The sequence below is a fragment of the Eleginops maclovinus genome, chromosome 24 (genome assembly GCF_036324505.1).
Source record: "Eleginops maclovinus isolate JMC-PN-2008 ecotype Puerto Natales chromosome 24, JC_Emac_rtc_rv5, whole genome shotgun sequence".
In the NCBI taxonomy this organism is placed as follows: Eukaryota; Metazoa; Chordata; class Actinopteri; order Perciformes; family Eleginopidae; genus Eleginops; species Eleginops maclovinus.
The window spans coordinates 6,715,593-6,729,657 of NC_086372.1; positions in this window are offsets into that span (position 1 = coordinate 6,715,593).

The window sequence follows — 14,065 nt, forward strand, 5'->3', positions numbered from 1 at the left end:
TACATGCTTTAATGCTCGAAAAGGTCTGAAACCAGAGCCCAGTCTGCTCTGTTGGTCAGCTGGCTGGATCTGTTGTGATTGGTCAACCGCTTACAGTTATCCTGTCGTTTAGCCAGACAATGTACAGGCACAAAAACCTATATAACACACAACAGGGAAGCTTCTTTACTAAGAGCTTATCACCTGATCTTAAAAAAGTCTTCAAATGATCTTAATGAAGTCATGCTGAGTGAAGCCTTCCTGCTTTTATTTGTATTTACTTAAATGTATATTTTTGTTGTCATACAGACACCTGATTCCTTCCCTAAGAGGTGTGCTTTGTGTTGTTTTTCTTTGAAATGGTTGAACTTTTAAAGTTGAAGTGGAACAATCAATTCCTCTAATTACTTTACTTGTGAGATGACAATATTTCAGGGAGAAAATTAAATGGATTTTTTAATGAGAACTGCCTGAACCTCCTGACCAAGACAAGTCAAAGAAAATACAAAAATACAGGGAAAAATAACCCAGAATAATGCAGTACAATTTTCACACATCACACATTTTCAACTGTATCTGCCAAAACTGAATATTTTAGAAAAGGAACTAAAAATGTGTACTGATCTATTATCTAAAAAAGAACTGCTCTCAACTCCACTTTTTAGCATCAGTCAGTTAAATATTCAATACAATAGTTCCCCCATGAAATAATTGTATTGATCACCTCATTCCTATCAACGGGCCATCTTAAGGTCAAGGTCAATTTGTCTAATACTTTGATTTATAACCAAACAAAAATACATTACCACCAGTTCTAAATAGCAATTGATTGCTTGACCTCACAATGAATGTGGTTCAGTTTGTTAGCTGCTAAACATTAGCATTCTTATTGTGAGCATTTTAGCCTGCAGGTATTGAACTAAATGCAGCAGCTCCTGTTCCTGTAAATGTGGATGTTTTCTATGGACAAAAACATAATCTGAGACGTATGTTCATATGCATCTATTAGCTTTTTCTGTATGTCCCTGATGTATTTGCTAAGTAAGGTCACTAAGGTCAGAACGCATACAGTAACATGCACCCTTCAGCCAATGTATTAGCATTTCCTCCCCGCATAGCATGCCTCCAACCCATTAATAATCCACACTCATAACCACTCTGGATACAAGACTGATTTTCCTTTGTGTTCCAAGATGATTTAGTGAGGAGGACAGCGCTGAAGAAGAAGCATTCAGGCCTGAGACCTGAAAAGCCTGAATATCCTCCTTGGCGGTCCTTCTCCTTTCCCCTTTTTTAGCTGACTAGCAGATGTTTGTTTGCTCAAGCGGGAGACCTGCTTTGGAATTCAGTTGGCTTCATTAAGATCATCCGCAAACCTCGATTTGATTGCATAATGTATACTGAGTAGAAATAAGGTCAGGCTTGCATGGTGAGGTTTCTTCCCGCTCTGGCATTCATATGCAGAGTCATAAGAGAAAAGCCTACATAAGAGTGCTTACACTCAGTCCACGTTGTTCAGATTAATATTGTTAATAGCAACGTGAGTTATAAATGTAGACTTGGACACAGTTTGAGGATATATGGTCAGGATTCTTCCAGAATATCACTGAATGCAATACAAGTTGGAATACATTTCGGCTTTAGCATTAAAGCATCTCAGCTGTCTTCAGCAGTATGATGGTTTCGCTGACATCTGAGGATCAAGTGTTTCTTTTGAGGAAATACCTGCCTTGACTTCAAAGTGAGACAGACAGAAAAAGAGAGGAACAATCCTATAAGTTCAGGGATCATTATCTCAGTCCACAATCCAACAAGAAATCGAGAGTGTGACTTCTCTTTTCATCCATATGTTACAGCAAAAGTTGGACGGACAGTTAAGAGTTTTTAGAAAAAGTGTGATCTAGCTCTCGCTTGAGTTGTAACAGGACACATGTTCCTTCAATTTAATCCTAGTTTAATTAAACATTGTCTTGATTACCTGGAGAACTTGTTCTAACTGCATCACTCTGGTTCCTGTTTACAATCTAGAATCAAATTAAATATTGGTGAGGCTCATATGAAAACCAATTACACGGATGGTAAAGTTGACAACATGTGTTGCAGTTGCATTTATCCCAAGGCATGAAATAATAAAGGGATGATCACTTGGTTAGAACAGATGAACGGATAAACCGGTTAAAGGGGCAACAACATAGAAACAATTAAGAGTCCTGATTTGGGCAACATTTCCTCTGGGTTACAGTTTTTACAGTCTCCCAGGACAAATAACACATGTTTATTAATCATCCCTTGTTGTTTCAGAGGTGGATGTAGTATTCTTTGTATGTATTGTGTTGTATATTTAAATGGTAAATAATTCACCATAAGGGTAGCCAGTGTGACGTCAGAAACTGCATCAAAAAATAACAGATGCTCCACTAAGCCTCATTGCTCTTGGCTTTAGGCATACCATATAATTGGAGCTACAAACACAAGCATGCCTTCACACTGCATACATAAAACCAGCTCGTACACACACATAGAACAAACAACCATCAGCACCAAACCCCAAAACGTTGGAGTGGCAGATATAAGCCTGGCTCTGCAGTTTGTCTGCTGTCTCTGTAATGAGCATTAACTTCTGTTATAAAAGCTTTAAGGACTGCAAATCCTTTAAGAATTGAGAAGAATCAATCACGTTGGAGCTGAAACCATACTCTTGTGAGGTTTCTAACGGAGGAGCTGCCTTCTTTATATTGGAGGCTAATTATTAAGAGATTTTGTATGAATCTGACACATCTGTTGCCTTTGGACGTCCAGTGCTACATCAGTGTGCATTAAATGAGTCCCTCTGGAGAGTCAGATAATTAAGAACGACACACCAGATGAGCTTTTTCTACATGTGAGTCTTATCTCATATAAAGGTTACTGGATCCTTTGGAGATCAGAAACCCTAAGGGTTTTCGACAGAGGTTGAAGGGGGCAGTGCAGTAAAATTCAATCAGCTCGAACATCATTTGAAGCTTTAAGAAGTTCTGCAAATACAGGAATAGAATTTGACCCACTTCAGCAGAAGTGCAGAGAGAAATGGATCCAAGATGGCCGACAGAAAGCAGTGAGTTATGTGTCTGCCATCTTTACACAGACCTGGCTGCTCGTTTGCGATCCCCTAATTAAATTACAAAGGCACACTTTTGGATTTTGAACTTCAACTCCAAATGGTTTCCTAATAGGAAGCCTTCCAGCTTCACGGATCCAGGATAAGTGCAGTATTTGTCATATCACACACATTTAATGGCACAGTCCCAACTCAGTGATTGGAAACTTTTGGGACTGGAAAGAATGGGGAAATATATATCTTTCTAATATTACAGATGTCGGGAGCTGTGCTTAGATGCCTTCCAGTGTGAGTCATAACATCCTCCCTTGTTCCATCTCTGCACTGCTCTGTCAAATTAGACAACTGCGCTTGGTATGGTATTTTTTTCCCCTTTGGCAAAGATCATCACACTTTCACAACATCCATCCACTCAGGGCGAGGAGACAAAAGGAGTGTGGAATTAAATTTAGGCTTCCAACAGCCTTGCGAAAGTTATTGCCTCCCAGAGAATTTGATGCCCTGAGTATTTACAACTTGCTGTTATCATTTAATAACGGTCAATAGTTTGGAGCCTACAGGATCGCGGGGAATATTATTACCAGCATTTTGTGTTTGATCGTGTTGTCATCCTGGAGAGAAAAAAAACATCTGAGGTCAAAAAGTTTTCAGTAAGAGGACAAAAAGCTTTGACAGCATTTTATGAACTCGAGTTAGGAGAGATAAAACTGTCCATAGACCCTAACACTGTCTGGTTTTCTCCTGCCCTTTTCAAGATATTCTTTAAAATGCAGAATTTTGTCAGAATAAGGAACAAGGAGAAAAGGAAGCCTGACAATTCCTTTGTCTTTCAACTTTTGTAAGGTCAGAATTGGAACGCTGTCCTGATAGAAATGTCTGTGAAGTCTGCTGTTAAATCCAAAAGTAGCTTTTCTGTCCTTGTGGAAGAAACTCGATTCACCTCCGTAACAGCTAATCCTATCCACTGGGCTGAGAGTATCATTCAAAAGCCAAAACAACAAGTGGACATGGCCAAAAGTGAAACTGCGCTGATTGCTTATGAAGTGCAGTATTCCAAGCTTCCTAAGAAAGAAAGTCAATGTGGCACCATGCAAATGCTAGGTGAAAAATATATTTCTAAGAATTATATTCCGTCTGGATTAGGTCAAATATCTCAAAGTTTCTGGTATGCAACTTCAGAGCACACGAGCTGTCTGAATGGATAGTGAATACAGTCTATCTCCAACTGCCGCCGAGTGAGGGATTGAGGTTATAACCTGCAGAGCCACTGCAGATGGTGGCGGTATGATGGGGGGATATTTTAGTGAACTAAGCGGTTTGATTGCAGCCTGGAGGAAAATGTAGTCTCTTCATACCTGCCTCCAGGGAAGCACAGGCCACTACATTTGCAGGAGAAATAACATATTCATATTATAAAAGTATTAGGGACCTCAAATTGAGTTTCTGTTCACATTCAGTTTGTCTCATGTCAAGTCCTCTTTTAACTTCATCATCTGGCATGTGGCTGGTTTAGATTTAATGAGGGCGTTCAACAAGGAAAAATACAACAGATTTATGTGTGTAAGTGTCTGACCCAGAGAGTGAACTGCAGTCCTGAGTCATTCCCGTCTTCTCCTTGGCCCTGCTCTTGATAGCAGCAGAAGACAGTGACGGATGGAGGGTGTGACCTAGTGATGGACTTCTATTGCAGCTGAACGGGGGTGTCTCCGGCTGAAGCCAAGCTGTTTGATTTCCGTCTTGGTACTATTCAATTGACCCCGTGTTGGCCTCCCGGGTGGCAGGGAACTCAAATAGATTCTGGGTGATGCAGGAAGTTGGATTCTAGGTTGCAAAAAGACAGGACTTGCTGCTAACTCTGGTACAGTGACAGAATGACACAATGGTCCAATCGAAAACAAGATGAATTATGTTTGTTTTTTCGTTTTCTGAGAAAATATAGACACATCTGCTCCAACTTGTATCCCAAAACAGCTCTGTAGTTTTTAGTAAACCAAACAGGTCTAAACGGTGCATTTGTGAAGCACTATTTTAAGCTGCGGATTAATGTGCATTTGGATCTCTAGTGAGTATGGCTGCCGGATGGCGTACATAAACAAAAATGCCACTGCCCATGGCGCTAAATAGATGTCGCCCAGAACAACATTGTGACTAATGTGTTTTTAATAGTTTTCTGGACATTAATTGAGCTCAGTGGCACAGAGGTATAAGCTATACCAAGTGGTGTCACTTCAATCAATTGGGCAGTCATTGCATTGGGGTATTTTTATTGGTTTTAAGATAAACATTTAAATAAAATAAGGAAATATGGATGGTCATATCCTTTTATTGGAATGGGTTAAAACTGTCCTTGTTGGTCAACCTGCCAAACACATGCAACTATACATCAAGTCAATGGGATTCTACTGGAATATGACCTAAAATACCATTACATTGTCATTATAACATAGACATTTGTAATGATGTGCTCAGTTAAAGGATACCTGGTTGGCCCAATCCATTTACTGATCCCTATTTGTGGTATCTTTGTCCTTCTGTGCAATATTTCACTTGAATTGAGGCCGCATATACAGGTACATAGCATAGTTAGATGCATTTGAAACATTGCACAGTGTGTGTTTGAAGGAAGGGTTTGTCTCTAACGGGCACACACAATGCCCCCTCCCAAATCACTTTGCAATTCACCAAGCAACTGCACTCACATTTCATCTACAGACAAACTGTTTGGTCTCCAAAAGGCTTTTGGAGAGATTACATATCTTTCCTTTCATAAAGATGCCATTAGTGTCTGGGGAGTAATGGGAGCCACTAATTTGATAGTCTGACCTTAAGCTATTCATCAGCTCAGAGGGAGAAGAAGAATAGATGATGCGGGAGATCACATTATAATTTGGCTACAGGATCCAATAGTCTAATGACAGCATTAACTCAAACAGCTGCAAAGAAAATGTTTTGAAATGCAGGGAACAAAAGGCTAGTATAGCGAGGCTGGGTATTGTCAGTTTGATAGTCCAACATCTCAGCAGGGAGCAAATATAATATTCACACAATTCCATAAACAGGGAGACGTCCTTGTCGCTGTTTCTGCTTGGCCCTCAAGCAGCTCTTAAAAGTCACTGTAAAGAATGATAATTGTTTCTCCAGAGAGTGGGGCTGAGGGTAGCAACACTGAATTGTTCTTCTTTTATGCTGCCATAATACACCAAGGTTGTTCCCTTTTTAAATAAAAAAAAACAAGTCAGGAGTTTAGCAGGGGGATAATTTTAACACTGAGGCAAACTGCTAGCACAGGTGTTTTCAGAGAGAGGTCAGGCTGATAAAGTGGTTACAAATCTGGACATGCATCTGGGCAAATACATGAATAATTGAGGGCAGTTATCCAATTCCCCCTTGTTTAGATCCCAGGGACTGTTTTGCAGCATTAAGACTGAAACAGGGCCAACATGCAAATGAGATTGATAGTGTAGCAAATGGGGTGGTGGATGTGATACAATGTCAGGGCTTTTTCACAAAGGAAAGTTTGATTGTTTGAAAGGCCTTTGGATTTTTGACATCATGCCTATTCTGGTGTTTTTGGCATATTTTCAGCACAAGTTCAGTTCTATAGACTGAACTCTATATAACGCATGGTAAATATGACACGCCGGGATACGTTTGGCACCCCATAAAAAGGGGGTATTCCCTAAACCATAGTTCCGCACTTCCGTACCATGATCTTTGAAGGCTTTAAGCATGTTTATTGCTAGTGGAAAGTTGGGCATTTTAACATGGGGGTCTTTGGGGATTTTTGTCGGTGATGCAGTTTCACAACACCCCCACATTGGCTCTATTTTCCAGAAGTTGGGGTTGCTGATGCGTTTCTCATACCTCACTTACTGCATTTATTGATACAAACATCTACAGAAGAAATGTTTTGGAAGGTGGTCCCACTATAAACTACATGCAGTGTACAATAAATGGGCTGTGATTTACTGAACACACTAGTCTTTTTACATGCCTTCAGATGAGTTACATCTATGACAACAAATCCATTTAGTTTTATTGGAAGAATTCCCATCTGAGCCGACTTTCCTTAGCTGTTTTTTTTTTTTCATAAAATGTCGACATGATCTATAAAAAGCATGGATCAAACCCGTAACTACCACATGTAACTGATTCTACATGATTCCAGAGGAAGAAAATGCCAGTTGTGATGTATATGCCACCAATATAGTTCATCCGATCCACAAATCCACTGTTGATTTCTCCTTTGCTGGCTTCGAATTACAGCAATAGATTATATGTCCTTCTGCAATGTAGGGACTGGGCCAGAGCACTCTCACAGGGCTCGGGAACACTCATACGGCCGTCTATCATTACAGATAGCTTCCATCGAGGCCACCGCTCCCTGCCCACTGCCACCCCCCCGCATGATGAATCTGCACCCATTCAAAGCACCATTTGAACGCTGTTGGCCATGCCTCACATTCTCTTGACCCGGTCGGGTCAGGACCCTCGTTTGCTCCGCAAGCTCTTCCCTCTTCGTTCATCTGATCTTTGGAGACCTGGAGCGGCAGGGCGACTGATAGATGCACTGCACGCAGGGAGTAATGTATTGTGGTCCTTGCAGGCAACAGAGATGAGCTTTAAATGATCTAGTACGCGGTGGTTTGTAATCTCGCTGATCAAATTTGCTGGGGATCCTTTCCCCCTACTGCCATCTATATATGGAGAAGTAATGGAGTCTACCATGAGTGAACACAAGAGCTGTACTCAATCAAGAACCCCTTCGAGTCACGGTATTATATCTCTGAGAGCTGATCAACCCGCCACTGGCAAACAGAAAGGATTAGAGAACCATTGCAGCCTACAAATCCTGCACTTGTGTTGGTAAAATAAAGCTTTTTTTGGGACCTTTGTTAAAAGTAAATCAATTACTGGTGTATATATAATGGTGTTGGTATTTCATTATCATCCATAGACATTTTTCTATAGGATTTACATAGGATTCATATTTTTTGCCCACATGGGGCAGAATTGACCTATTATTATTTACCCACACTTTATAACAAATGGTGCATTCGATAACAATAGAACGGTTGATATTTTCCTTGCTCTCTATGGCATTTCCAAGTCCCTGCTTCAGCATCTCCAACCACAAGTCAGCTGATGAAATAATGAACATCCATACAGTGTATGTATATTGTCAAACGTTTACCCCGCTGCTCGCCGCCAATTATTCTAATTACATACTTTGCAACGGTGCAATTTTTCTGAAGAGGCTGTTATGGTGACAAGTGAGGCGCTGCATTCACAGGCATTGCTTTCTCTCTATCCTGAGCATTCTCTAAAGCCTCGGAGAAAGGGGGCTTGCTTTGTATGGTAAACAAGACTTCAGCGGATTATGCTGTAAAGCTTTTCCATGGTTAGAGGTCCTCAGACGCGGGGCGCGATCACCAAATACTGAAGCATTGCCGCTGACATTTCCTAAGCCTAGAGGCAAACAATGTGGAAGACAGCTAATGTGATGTACAGTACATTATGTTGGTGGTTACTAAACAACTGTCAGCTAAACCAAGTGTTTGTTTCCAGCGGAGATATTGCGCTTTATGGTGATTCATAAGAATAATTTGAGTACAATTTTCTACAGGCAAGCTGTTTGTTGGAAAATCATTAACGCAAAGCTTGCATGTCATTTGAATGGTTTGGGGCTTTGCTCATGTAAAGAGGATAATATAAAAAGTTCCTCGCCAATAATCTTTTTGCTGTTTGTTTTGAAAAGATACATATGACTCTTTTAAAACAAAGGCTTAACATCTACGTGCAGCCCGCGGTCGCTACAGACGGATTGTAACAGGAGCAGAATGTGTTAATTTAGTCAAGTATTTCCTTAATCCTTAGTCAAGGGTGTTTATGAATGATAAACAAGACTCGAGCGGATTATGCAGAACGCTGTCTCTGTTGGAGGTCCGGAGATCAAGGCCACGTCGGACAAATCCCACAGCCCTGCCGCTGACATTTGATTAAGCCAAACGGAAACAATATGGACATCAACGAATCAGACGTCCGCAGTTTAACTCCGGGGAGCTTGTTTATCGTCCGTCTTCTCTCATTTTTTAATCACAATCGGATTGGACTCATCTGCGTCAGACGCTATGTGACCGGCTTTAATTATGATGTCATGCAGTTTGTTTTTCTTCCCTTTCACCAAGGCAGAGGAAATCATGGAAGGAAAAGAAGAAAGTAAAGAAAAAAGTATAAGACCAGACAACAACACCACAACAACAACATAACAACTGTGTCTTCACAGCGGGGTTTCCTTCCTCCTGCTGAGAAGTAGGCCTCGAACAAAGAAGTGCACATACAGTTGGCTTCTTCACAGTAAAATTGTGCAGCATAATACCTAAACAGCACCACTCTGTCACACTTATCCCGCGACCCTAAAAGCCAGTCTCAGGCTTTGAAACACTGCAAATGGTGCAGTCCACTCATGACACAACCCAATAGTCCATTGAACACTTTTTGCCACTGTTCACTTCTCGCTTAGGAGTTGTTTTGGACCATGGTTTTATCAGTTGTGCTTTATGTTTCGGTGGGGCTGATTTAATCGAGAAAGATGACTTTATTTGGCTGTGTTGTTTGCTTAAGCTGGAAGGCAACAGTGAGGAGAAAATTGAGCAGAAATCAATAAGTTACTTTCCATTGTTCTTTTATTTTATCACACAGTAAAGAGTAGGATTTAGTCGCTGGACTTAATAGATATATTACAATGGTAGCTTGTTCTGTAGCTGATGAAGAATGAATGAATTCATAATCACTTTAATTGGCAGCTAATATAATCAGTCAAACATGTTGAACTCTGGAATCATTTTCCATCAAAAGAACACAGAAAATCTAATCTACATTATGTACACATGTTGAGAAATAGACCATGCATTTCAATCACATGTTCTGTTAACATAACCTTGTTTTTTTTCTTCATATGGTAATCCCCAAGACAAGCACCGTAGGATAGATCAATAGCATGATAAAGACAACTGCTTCTGGCCGTGTGTGTGTGTGTGTGTGTGTGTGTGTGGCTCCAACCGAATCCCGTCCTTCACCTTGTGCTGTGCATATCAGCTGAAAAACCAACACAATTTCCCATCTTTTTATGAGGTTGCCGCAAACAATTTGAGACCTCTTCAACCTGTGTGGTGTATTTTCACCGCCTGAATAAAATCACCTGCTTATATGCATCCTTGGAATTTACTCAAACTCACTCCAGGCAAATATCACAGCATATTCCAGCGTGCATTTTCTCCCGCTCCAGACAATGCATTACTGTCAGGCTGCAAAATAGGACACACGTTTTTTTTTTTTGTAAGTTACTCCTGTGAGATTTAGCTTCTTTTTAGCAGTTTTAAAGAAAGTACATCATCCACCCCTCCCTGAAAGACCCTGTCAACGCAGTCCTCGTCCTTTTCTTCCTGCGTCTGACAACATCTCTGATCTGTTATTGTTCTCTGCTGCATTCCCCCAAACGCCCTCAATCCTGATGAATAAATGATCAAAATGTGAACAGCAATAACTGTTGACGTAAATCACCTCTTGGATTATTAAGTTTGATGACGGGACTCGAGCTCTAATCAATAAGGGTAGTTTCATCCGTAGATAAATACCCAGCTTGATGATGGATCCCCAGGCGAGGGGGGGTGTTTGGATAAAGGCGTACATTTTTCCTTTTGAATGAGTGTGATACTGTAGCATATCCAGGCCACTGGCTTTTGAAGTCGAGCATTGTTGCAAGTCAACAAAAACAAAGTGAGATTTCTGGGTAAAGAAGCAAGTTTGAGACTGGAATAAAACTGTGGCCGAGAGATGATGAGAAAGCCTTTTCCCAGCATGCCTTCAGAGAGAATTACCAGCTGAGTGGAGTGGCTCACTAGTCTCAAACACAGTCAAGTCCAAACGTATGCAAAAACACACTTTTAACAAACCCTTTGTCACAGAGACGGAGATAAACACAATAAGAACCAGCCCAAAGCGTTTGGGGTTTTGAAGGCAGCGCTTTTGGTCGGATGTGTGTGTGTGATTTGCTTTTCTCCAGATTGTAAACAAGACTATATTCATACCAGGGAAGCTCAGTTGTTTGTTTCACTCTTTTGTTGCTGCATGTAGGAGTTGACTCTGTAAGATCTTTCAGTTCATTAGCCAGTTCTTCCAAACAATGCTTATAAAAGTAAGCATGCATAATTGCTTATATTTTAAGGGAGACAAAAATGCATTGACTTGCAACTATCAGCAAATACAAAGTTTTATATTTATTGTTTTTAAAGTAGTTACACACACAGCAATTGTAAGTGAGTGATTAATAGTGTTTGTATCTTTTTCATTTCTTATCATGAGAAGCAATCCGCAGTATGACAGACCAACATCTATCAAACAGAGGTGGTCCTTTCAAATGCTTTGGCCTGATTTACTCTTGGCTTACACATCTAAACAAATCATATGAGGTTGACTCAAAGAGACATGTCTGCAAATGCAAAGAGCAGGAAGTGAAAGTTGTTTTTTTTCTAAATGTGATTCGATCAGGACATTCTGACTCACCTTACAGGGCCGTTCCCTCGGACAAACGGGGTCAGACAGTGACCCGAAACAAAGTACAGCTCATGAGGTGAAGATACATCATCGGAGAAATCACTTTGAACCACCAACAGAAAAATCCTCATAATAGCAAACGGCTCCACTCTGGATAGGTCGCAATATGAACTCAATCGACGAGATAAATCACATGAAATGTATAAAATGACAAAGTGCCTGCACCAGTTTACAGAACAATTAGAATGAAGTGAAAGTCATTCATGTCACCCCACTCAATGAAAATCAACAATATATTTTAAGAAATACATTTATATACATGAGTAAAATCCATTTCTGGGGTGTGTGTTGTTTTTAAACAGACAGGGGTGTGTCAAATTGAGATGAGAGTGCAGTGTTTGTGAACATAGCACCAAGCCTGACTCCTCCCCCGACCACTCCCCCTCATTAAGGCCTGGTATATAAACCAACTGTTGGGCCTTGGTTCTTTCTTTTGCCCTGTGGATGGCACATGTTGTCCTCTTTAGAAACTATCCTCACGTGTTGCTGTCTTTTAGTGGTTTGTTGTCCTGCTTACAAGGAACCACAACACTTCTGTAGTCATCAGGGCCACACCGTTTAACCAAATGCAGCATTGTGACCCCTTTAAAGCCCCCATTTGACCCTTTAGCGGGGGTACCTGCTGCTGTTTAGTTGCCATATTTCAGTTTTTGCAACACCATTGTTCTGTGTGGCACTACTATTTTACTGTTAGCTCTATTTTTACAAGAATTTTGTTTTAAGAACCAACTTAGAGCCACAAGTGGTTCAACTTTGTTTCAGTTTGGATTTAAAGCAGTGCCAGAGGGTCTGTGGCGGCCTAATCCCCCCCCATGGTTTTTCTGTGACTGCATTTGGTGAGAATATGCTATCACCCGAAACACACTTAGCCTAGCCTTCAGTTTTTGGGGTATTTCCTTAAACATAAGCTTTTTAATACTGTTGGGTGTATATACCTACTTTAATGAGAAAATAATTTCAAACAAACACTGACTCTTTATGTGTGATTAGTGATCAGTGACCACTTCTTCCTTTTTGACCTCAATAAAAATGATATACAGCTCTGGAACAAATTACAGACCACTGCAAAATCAGTTTCTCTTTTTTTAATAGGTAAGTGTAGGTGTACATATCTTTGTTGGAATTAAACAGACGCTCAAATAAAATGGCTGAGATTAAGATTCAAGAATACATTTTTTTCCCACAGCTGTGTGTTTTGAAACGTGTCTCTCTTCCCTCATTTATCAAACCTGTGCCTTGGTTCATTTTTTACTTGAGGTTCTTGGTCGCCGGTAAATCACGAGGCCCATTTTCTGGGTTGCAAGTCCCCATGTGGCGTTGTTGGTCCTCTTTTCTGAACAATAAAATATCACAATAGACTCCCTCTACCCGGCCACATTGCAAATATGTTAAGTTACGGTATGGTCAAATAGATTTCCTACACTGGAATGTACTTTGTAGCCCAGACTAGTGTTTAGAACATAATAATCTAAACTCAAATTATTGTGGATTATGTTAGCCATAACACAGTTAAAAGATACTAAAATAAGCATCATAATACATTTGCAACCTACAATGTATATCTAAACATTTCATAGAGCAAAGTATTTTCCCAAAAAGTCCTTTATACTTTACTTTACCAGTTAAAATATGCTGTAGCACTTTGTAATACATTTTGCAAAGTTTATCACTGTTTTGAAATAAAGCAGCTTTACGTTGATATTAATTGGAGGACTGGAAAATCCTCCTTGCTATGTAGGGTAGAGTTAAAGTAAGGATAGGTTATATAAAACAGCAACATAGCCTGATGACAAAAGACCTGTCCTCACATTTTTTTCCTCTCCTGTCTGCCGTTATTTGCCAGTCACTGAACAAAATGTCAGAACAGTCCACCTGGAGAGCGCAGGGCAGATGGAGAGGAGTCTCTGCTAGAACTCAAAACTCCTGACAGCATGGGAGTTCAGGAGGCTCTCACAAAACGCCTAAAGGGAGTTGAACAGAAGCACAAAACTTCTACACATCAGAACCAAGGTATCCACAATGAGGTGCATTTATGTGGAAGAGGAACGCTCCAGTCAGCGGTCTGAAGGTAGCTGAGTTTATTTTCGACTGGGTTTTTGTATTTCTTGATTACCAGGCACAGGGTCAAAAAACCGGGAGAGGGAAAGTGTGACCTGCTGTGGTCAGACTCTTAACTGCCCAAAAAAGGCTATCTCTTGGAGATAAAATATCAATTTGTGTTCATTTCTAGGACAACCATGGGAGCTAAATGGTGCAGTGCATAGGTCTTTTTTTTAAATGTTATGAAGATGGTTAAAGGAAAGTTAATTTAAGAGCACACACATGTCCAACGTCTAGTGGGATATTAATTGCAGCAAAAAATCAAATAAAAAA